This window comes from Macrotis lagotis, chromosome 6, assembly GCF_037893015.1.
Source record: "Macrotis lagotis isolate mMagLag1 chromosome 6, bilby.v1.9.chrom.fasta, whole genome shotgun sequence".
Taxonomy (NCBI): Eukaryota; Metazoa; Chordata; class Mammalia; order Peramelemorphia; family Peramelidae; genus Macrotis; species Macrotis lagotis.
This window is the reverse complement of record NC_133663.1, coordinates 200608799-200618619: the sequence shown is the minus strand read 5'-3', so window position 1 is coordinate 200618619 and position 9821 is coordinate 200608799. Positions and strand designations below refer to the sequence as shown.

General features: G+C 36.3%; 1 pseudogene; it reads right to left on the bottom strand.

The window, feature by feature from the left end:
* Window positions 1–488: 488 nt before the first annotated feature.
* Window positions 489–2298, bottom strand: LOC141491973 (eukaryotic translation initiation factor 4B pseudogene; annotated as a pseudogene).
* Window positions 2299–9821: the final 7523 nt, after the last annotated feature.

Sequence of the window (9821 nt, the reverse complement as noted above, 5' to 3'; positions counted from 1 at the left end):
TTCATATGTAAGTTATCTAGAATTCTATTCACTTCCTTGGATTTCTTTCTTATTTGTTTCTGGTTAAATGTATCTAGTTCTAAGAGAGGAACATTAAAGAAATCCACCATCATAGCGCTACTATCTATCTCCACTTGTAATTAATTTTTCTTTTAATAATTTATATGAATTTATAAAAAAATTATTGAATATAGGTTCAGTATTAATATTGCTCCATTATCTATGGTACTTTTTTAAAAAATAAAAGATGATTACCTTTTTGTCACTTTTAATTAAATCTGGTTTAGCGATACCTTTTTCTGAGATAATGATTCATGCAGTTGAAGCAACATATATTCTCCATGTTAACTATGTGTATATTTTTCATTTCTCATTTTTTTTTCCAGGAGATGGTGAGTTTTATTTTGTCTTGTCTAGATAGAAGTTTGATTTGCTCTCGAATGTTGCAGGTTAGCGAGAGATGGGGAGAAAGCACAGGATGTGGAGGTTTATTTGTTGTAATCATAGCCCTCATTTTCATCTTCATCATCAACAGAGTTGGCTGCCTACTTGCTTCCAGAACTGAATTTAGAGGCCAAATTTTCTTCAGGTATCTTTGGCTCAGATGCAGGTCTTGATTCTTGATCTTTTCTGACATCTTTCCTGTCAGACTCTTTCCAATGGTCTTTGCTTCCTCCATCCACTGGAACACAGTTGGAGTTTCTACTTTGGCCTTTCAGCACATTCACCCCATCTACCTTATTCTCATCTTTCCTTGAAATATTGATAGATCCTTCCTCTGACTGCTGGGATGGTACCTTTCCTCCACCACTTGGGGGAAACTGCTGCTCTGCAGGCTCCAAGCTCTGCGATTGGTTGGGAGGGTTGGAGTTCCTTTTCACCCAAGCATTTTCCTTTGGTGAGGGTGCAGGCATCACTTTTAAGGGAAGCCGATCTGACTTAGAAGGCTTGGAAGTTGGGGACTAAGAGTCTTCTTCCTTGTTGAATGTTTCATTTTCTAGGGATTTCTCACTCTCCCTCCTTCGTGTGTTTCTGTCAGATGAAGCTGTATTCCCAGTCTGTGAAGAGTCACTTCCTGTCCATTACCATTCCTGAGTTTCCTCACTACGCCAACTTGGTTGTGTCTCCCGGGGCCACCTTTCTAGTGGCTGTAGTTTCTCTTGCTCCTTTTGTAGTTGTTTCTCTACTTCTTGTTCCCTAGCAGCTGTATCCACTGGCTTTGCTCCTCTAAAGATGGAGGCAGCTTGGCTAGACTGTGAGGTGCTAGCTGAGGAATCTTCATCCCTGGGTGAACTGCAGGGCTTCAAATTTACTTTGCATCTCTGGTGGGGGGACCTCTGTCTTCACATCTAAAATCATCCCGGCTGTAATCATCTCTTGAGGTCTCTGATGGATCATCTCGTCTGTCATATCTGTCTTCATAGAGATCTCCTCCTCCTCTATATTCATCATCTCAACACTACCCACTACCAAATGCTCTTCTGTCACTGCCTATCCTAGAATCAAAGCCTCTATCATAGTCTCTGCTGCCCCTGTCATCATATCGATCCCGGCCTCCATATCAGTCCATGTCCTGTCGTGCACCATCATGGTACCAGTCTGAATCATAAAGATCACGATACTTGTCTCCAAAACTGTCATCACCCCTTCGAGGAGGGTAGTCATCAAAGCTGTCTGTGGCAGGGCGAGCTCTCCAGTCTGTGTCGGTTTTTCAGAATCCTGATTTCAATCCCAATTACGGCCAAAGGAACGATAATCTAGGTCTTTTCCCTGTGTTTGATCAGCAACATCCACTCATATTCTTCTGTTGCCTATAGACTCTTCATTCAGGCTCAATGCACCAAGCAGTGAGTCCAAGTCGTCAAACTCAGTGTAACCAAAACCTTTCAATCTTTCTGGATTGCTGGGTTCCCGTGGCAAACATACTGCACTGATATAAAGTCCCCTAAAGAACTCCTTGATGGAATCCTCTGTCACATCATAGGGCAGGTTCCCTAGAAAAGCAGTGTAGGGTGACAATTTAGGAAGATGGCTCTGATCAATATTGGGTTCCTGAGCATCCTGTGGAGCAGTGGGCAGGATGGAACAGTAAACTGGAGGTGCCCTGTACATGCTGTCATCATTACTATGCCATATGGTGGAAACATCTCCTTCCAGGTCATCAGTTTCATCAGCCCAGCTGACTGGTTTGGGCACAAAGGTGCTTCCTCCACCACCGGAACCACCATCCTCAGCAATGAAGTCTGTTAAGGTAAGGGTCTTCCTCTTCTTGTTCTTCTTTTTAGCTGAAGCAGCCATGTTGGGAGAGAGAGAACCTCGTTTCTCATTTTTAAATGTGGATTTTGTAAACAAGATATTGTTGAATTTTGATTTTTAATCCATTCTGTTATCCATTTCCATCTTATGAGTGAGTTCATTCCATTCCCATTCAAAATTACTACTGTGAATTTTGCTGCAATTTATTTTAAACGTTATTGTCCTGTCTCTCTCTTTACCATATCCTTATTATATTATTCTCCTCCTTTAACTTTCTATTCCTTATTCAATCCACTCCTCTAAGAGTTCCTCCCTTTTCCTCTTCCCTATTTCTCTTGTTTCTTTATATGTTTAGAGTATCCTTTTAGATGCATATGTTATTTCCTCTTTAGTCCAGGTCAGATGAGAGCAAGGCTCCCACACTACCAGGCCTCCACCTACATCTGCTTCCTTTGTATCAGTCCTTCCTTTTATGTACCATTATACTGAGATAATTGCATCTTTGTACCTTTTCCTACTCAAATTTTTTAGAATTACTTTATCATATACACTCAGGTTTAACTTTTCTTTCAAATAACCATAGTATTGATGATATTCTTAAGAATATTGTAAACATTTTCATACATGAGAAGTAATTTGATCTTAATGAATCCCTTATAGTCCTCAATATTTCCTTATGTTTCTTCTGAATCTTTCATAATATATTTTTATTGAATTCTGATATTTTTGTCACAAATACAAAAACTTTCAGTTCATTTTTTTCTCATTCAGGATTATATTCAACTTTGTTTTTTTAAATAAAGATTTTATTTATTTTGAATTTCATAGTTTTTCCCACAATCTCACTTCCCACCCACCCCCAGAAAGCAATTTGTCAGTCTTTCCATTGTTTCTATGTTGTAAAATGATCCAAAATACGTGAGATGAGAGGGAAATCATATCCTTAAAGAAGAAACATGAAGTTTAAGAGATAACAAGATCAGACAAAAGATAGCAGTTTTTTTCAAAATTAAAGGGAATAGTCCTTGAATTTTGTTCAAACTCCAGGGTTCTTTATCTGGATACAGACCATATTTGCCATTGCAGACAGCCACAATTGTCCCTGATTATTGCACTGATGAAATAAGTGTGTCCATCAAGGTAAATCATAGCCCCCATGGTGCTGTTAGGGTGTACAGTGTTTTCCTGGTTCTGCTCATCTCACTCAACATCAGTTCATGCAAATCCCTCCAGGCTTCCCTGAATTTCCATCCCTCCTGGTTTTTAATAGAACAATAGTGTTCCATAACATACATACACCACACTTTGCGAAGCCATACCCCAATTGAAGGACATTTATGTGATTTCCAATTCTTTACCACCACAAACAGGGCGGCTCTGAATATTTTTGTATAAGTGATGTTTTTACCCTTTTTCATCATCTCTTCAGGATATAGACCTGGTAGTTGTATTATTGGATCAAAGGGTATGTACATTTTTGCTGCCCTTTGGGCGTAGTTCCAAATTTTTCTCCAGAAAGGTTGGATGAGTTTACAGCTCCACCAGCAATGTGTTAGTGTTCCAGATTTCCCACAACACTTTCAATATTGATCATTGTCCTTGTTGGTCACATTGGCCAGTCTGGGAGGTGTGAGGTGGTACCTCAGAGAAGCTTTAATTTGCATTTCTCTAATAATTAATGATTTAGAGCAATTTTTCATATGACTATGGATTGCTTTGATCTCCTCACCTGTAAATTACCTTTGCATATCCTTTGACTATTTATCAACTGGGGAATGAATATTTTCAAAATATGTCTCAGTTCTCTGTATATTTTAGAAATGAATCCTTTGTCAGAACCCTTAGTTGTAAAGATTGTTTCCCAGTTTACTACAATTCTTTTGATCTTGGTTGCAGTGGTTTTATCTGTGCAAAAGCTTTTTCATTTAATGTAATTTAAATAATCTGTTTGTTTTTAGTGATGTTCCCCATCTCTTCCTTAGTCATAAACTGCACCCTTTCCATACATCTGACAGGTAAACTAGTCCTTGATCTTCTAATTTGCTTATAGTATTGTTTTTTTATGACTAAATGCTGTATCCATTTCGATCTTATCTTGGAATAGGATGTGAAATGTTGGTCTAATCTAAGTTTCTTCCATACTAACTTCCAATTTCCCCAGCATTTTTAAGAAAGAGAGAGTTTTTATCCCAATAGCTATACTCTTTGGGTTTATCAAACAGCAGATTACTATAATTGTTTCCTGCTATTGCATCTTGTCTATTCCACTATTCCACCAGTCTATTTCTTCTATACCAGACAATTATGATGACTGATGCTTTGTAATATAATTTTAGATTGGGTAGGGCTAAGCGCTCTTCTTTTGTACTTTTTTCATTAAATCCCTGGAAATTCTTGACTTTTTATTTCTCCATATGAATTTACTTACGACTTTTTTCTAACTCATTAAAGTAATTTTTTTGGAATTTTGATTGGTAGGGCACTAAACAGGTAGTTTAGTTTTGGTAGAATTGTCTGTTTTTTATTATATTAGCACTACCTATCCATGAGCAGTTGATGTTTGCCCACTTATTTAAATATGATTTAGTATGTGTGAGCAGTGTTTTATAATTGTTTTCAAAAAAGTTTCTGAGTCTGCCTTGGTAAATAGTCTCCCAGGTATTTTATATTGTCTGAGGTTACTTTGAATGGGATTTCTCTTTCTAGTTCTTCCTGCTAAATCTTGATAGTAATATATAAAAATGTTGAGGATTTATGAGGGTTTGTTTTATATCCTTCAACTTTACTAAAATTGCTAATTTTTTCCAGTAATTTTGGATGATTTCTTGGGATTATCTAGCTAGACCATCATGTCATCTGCAAAGAGTGAGAGTTTTGTCTCTTCCTTCCCAATTCTGATTCCTTCAATTTCTTTTTCTTCTCTAATTGCTGAAGCTAACATTTCTAATATGATATTGAATTGTAGTGGTGATAATGGACATCCTTGTTTCACCCCTGATCTTATTGGGAATGCCTCTAGCCTCTCCTCATTGAATATAATGTTTGTTGATGGTTTCAGATACTGCTAATTATTCTAAGGCACAGTTCATTTATTCCTGTACTCTCTCTAGTGTTTTTATTAGGAATGGGTGCTGTATTTTATCAAAAGCTTTTTTCAGTATCTATTGATGTGATCATATAATTTCTGATAGGTTTGTTGTTGATATAATTGATTATACTAACAGTTTTCCTAATAGTGAATCAACCCTGAATTCCTGGGATAAATCCCATTTAATTATAATGTTTTATCCCTGTAATAACTTGTAATTGTTTTGCTAAGATTTTATTTAAGATTCTTTCATCAATATTCATCAGGGAGATAGGACTATAATTTTATTTCTCTGTTTTAACCCTTCCTGGTTTAGGTAACAGCACCTTATTGGGTTCATAGAAAGAGTTAGAGTTCCATCTTCCCCTATTTTTCCAAAGTGTTTATATAGAATTGGAACCAGTTATTCCTTAAATACTTGGTAGAATTCACTTGCGAATTCATCAGGCTCTGGTGATTTTTTTCTTAGGGCGGTCAATGATGGCTTGTTGAATTTCTTTTTCTGAGTTAGGGTTGTTTAGGTATTTAATATCCTCTTCATTTAACATGGGAAACTTATATTTTTGTAAATATTCATCCATTTCACTTAGATTGTCTAATTTATTGGCTAGAGTTGGGCAAAATAGTTTCAAATTATTACTTTAATTTCTTCTTCATTGTGCTGAGTTCACCTTTTTTGATACTAGAAAATTGATTTTCTTTTTTCTTTTAATCAAAGTAGCCAGAGGTTTATCAATTTTATTGTTTTTTCATAAAACCAATTTTTGGTTTTATTTATTAATAGGTTTTGCTTTTGATTTTAGTATTTTCTCCTATAATTTTTAGAATTTCTAATTTGGTATTTAATTGGGGATTTTCAATTTGTTCTTTCTCTAATATTTTTAGTTGCATTTTTAGTTCATTGATTTCTTCTTTCTCTTATTTATTCATGTAAGCATTTAAAGATATAATATATCCCCTGACACCCACTTTGGGTGAATCCCATAGGTTTTCATATGTTGTTTCATTATTGTCATTATTTGGGATAGAATAATTAATTCTTTCTATAATTTGTTGCTTGATCCACTCATTCTTTAAAATGAGGTTGTTCAGTTTCTAATTAATTCTGGATCTTTATCTCCCTGGCCCAATATTTCATATGACTTTTATTGCATTGTGATCTGAGAAAGATGTATTCACTATTTCTGCCTTTCTGCAATTGATCATTAGGTTTTTATGTCCTAGTACATGGTCAATTGTTGTATAAGTTCCATGTACTGCAGAGAAAAAGGTATATATTCCTTTCTATTCCCATTCAATTTTCTCCAAAATTCTACCATATCTAGTTTTTCTAGCATTCTATTTACCTCCTTAACTTCTTTCTAGTTTATTTTATGATTTGATTTATCTAGATCTGATAGCGGGAGGTTGATGCCTCCCACTAGTAGAGTTTTGCTGTCTATGTCTTCCGGTAGTTAGTTGAGCTTCTCCTCTAAGAATTTGGATGCTATCCCATTGGGTCAAGATGGCAGAGAGAAGACAGTCACAGTTCTAAAATCTCCTGATCTTCCCCATCTATGCTATGAAACAAACCTCTTAACAAAAATGCAATCCATTCAACTTTGTTGAATGAAAAATTGTTGGTGGCTACTTTAATTTTTGTTTTTTGTTCTATTTTGCTTTTTAAGATTTGGGTAGATGCTATGTCTTGTGAATTCTTGATTGCATCTCTGTAGTATTTTCATTTTTTTTCTTGTTACTTGCAATATTTTCTCCTTAACCTAGGAGTTTTGAAACTTGGTCATGGTGTTTTCTTCCAGGTAACTCTTTCAGGTTGTGAAAAGTAGATTTTTTTTTCTATTTTTCTATTTTTGAACTTCACAGAAATTTTCCTTAAGAATTTCTGGCCACCAAAATGGATGAGTGAAGGAAGCATTTTCCAGAAACTACTTGCCCCCAAAACTCCAAAAGCTCTCAAATTGTGACTCTAGTCAAAATTTAGAGGGGCAGAAACCACAGAAAAATTGAGTGATACATTTTCCCAGTTCAAAATAACTTAGAAGTTCCATGAGAAAGGTGTATTTCACCAGGACCAGGAGTTGGAAAAAAATCCCCAGCTGCAGTGCTGCCCAACCCAATCCAGGGATCACCAGGAACAGCTTGAAGGAGTGATCAAAGAAATCTGCTACACTGGAATGAGTGTGGAGTGAGGAGCATTGACCACAGAACCTGCAGCAAGAATTGGGGAGAACCAGCCTGCACATCCAGAGTACAGCTCACAGATGGTAAGGTGGTCAGGAACGACTGCAGACATCTCTCTGCTCTCCCTGGGGAAGGACTTTGCTGTTTTCCCACACTTAGATCCAAGTTGCAGTTTGGCCTTCCATACTGAGATAGCAGGGACCCTCCTTATAGCTCCAGGACAGAGGGGAGCACCTGTGTTCATCTACATAGGAAAGTACAGAAAGAGAACATAAGACCTTGGAGGAATAGAGGTCCCAGTGGGGTGTCCCCCCCAAAATCTCAAAGCCTTTGGAGTGCTGTAAATTAGTCGTGGCCTGAGGAAATGAGTAAACAACAGCAAAAGAAGAATCTGACTATAGAAAATTACTTTGGTCCCATGGAAGATCAAAATGCATACTCAGATGAGTACAAAATCAAAGCTTCCATATCCAAAATCTCCAGGAGAAACAGAAAATGGGCTCAGACTATGGATGAGCACAAAAAGACTTTGTAAAGCAATTAAGGGAGGTGGAAGAAAAATTGGCAGGAGAAATGAGAGCAATGCAGAAAAGTCATGAAAACCAAAGTAGCAGCTTGGTGAAAGAAATACAAAAAAATATGGAAGAAAATAATATGTTAAAAACCAGTTTAGGTCAAATGGAAAAAGCAAAACAAAAAAAGGCAAATGAGGAGAAGAATGCCTTAAAAAGCAGAATTGGCCAGCTGGAAAAGGATATAAAATAAGCTCTCTGAAGAAAATAAGGCCTTCAAATGCAGAATGGAACTAAAGGAAGCTGGTGACATTGCAAGAAATCAGGAAGAAATAAAACTCTTTCAAAAAAGCCAAAAATTAGAAGACAATGTGAAATATCTAATTTGAAAAACAACCAACCTTGACAACAGATCCAGAAGAAATAATTTAAAAATTATTAGGCTACCTGAAAGTCAGGACCAGTAAAAGAGCCTAGACTTCATTTCTCAAGAAATAATACAGCAGATCCCAAAAGCAGAGGGTAAAATAGAAATTGAAGGAATTCATCAAGTACCTCCTGAAAGAGACCTCAAAAGAAAAACTTCCAGGAATGTTATGACCAAATTCCAAAACTCCCAAGTCAAAGAAAAAATACTAAAAGCTTCCAGAAACAAGTAATTCAACTACTGTGACTCCATAGTCAGGATTACACAGGATATAGCAGCATCTACATTAAGGGCTCCTAGGGATTGGAATATGATATTCCGGAAGGCAAAAGATCCTCTTTTACAACCAAAAATCCACTACCCAGCAATACTGAACATTGTCTTTCAGGGGGAAATATAGACTTTCAATGAAACAGGGGAATTCCAAACTTTCCTATTCAAAAAAAAGAGTTGAACAGAAAGTTTGATCTCCAAGTACAGGACTCTGGTGAACCATAGAAGGGGTGGAAGAGAAGGATTATTTATGAGGAACTTATTTTATATTGAACTGTTTGTATTCCTGCATGGGAAGAAGATATTGATAACTCATATGAACTTTCTCATTTATAAGAGTTGTTAGAAGGAGCACATATAGGCAGGGCACACAAAGGAGAAGAATATAATGGTATAATATATCAAAAAGATGGAGTCAGTGGGTGATAAAAGAAAGTACTGGGAGGAAGGGAGAGTCAAGAAAAAGCTTTTTCAATGGAATGGAATGGGGGAATGCCAAGGGGAATGAGTGAGCCTTCATTGTCATCAGAGAAGAAATAACATGCACACTTAATACTATAAATAAATCTATCTCATCCTAGAGAAAAATGAGAAGAAAGGGATGGGAAAATTTGAAATTAAGGGAGGGAAGCAGGGAATAGATGTTAGAAGAAAGTGAAGATTGTGGCAGAGGGTACACAGATAAAATACACTTTTGGACAAGACCAATATGACAGGAGATATAGAATAGAAAAAAGAGAGTCGAGAGGAATAGAGTGGAGGGAAATACAGATAGTAATAGCAACTGTGGGAAAATATTGAGACAAATTCTCTGGTGGACTTATGTTAAAGAAGACAATTCACCCCAGAGACAGAGCCATTGGAGTCCACACAAACTGAAGAACATTTTTTTTTCTCTCTCTCACTTTTCCTGAGGTTTCTCATCTTTTTGTGGTGAAGAAGGGTTTATGTTTACTCTTACAACAAAATTATTGTAATACTATAAAATAAAATAAATCATATTTAAAAAATAAAATAAAATGATTCATAAAACAACAAACTAGATAAATTTAATTACATTAATTTAAAAAGCTGTTGCACAGAC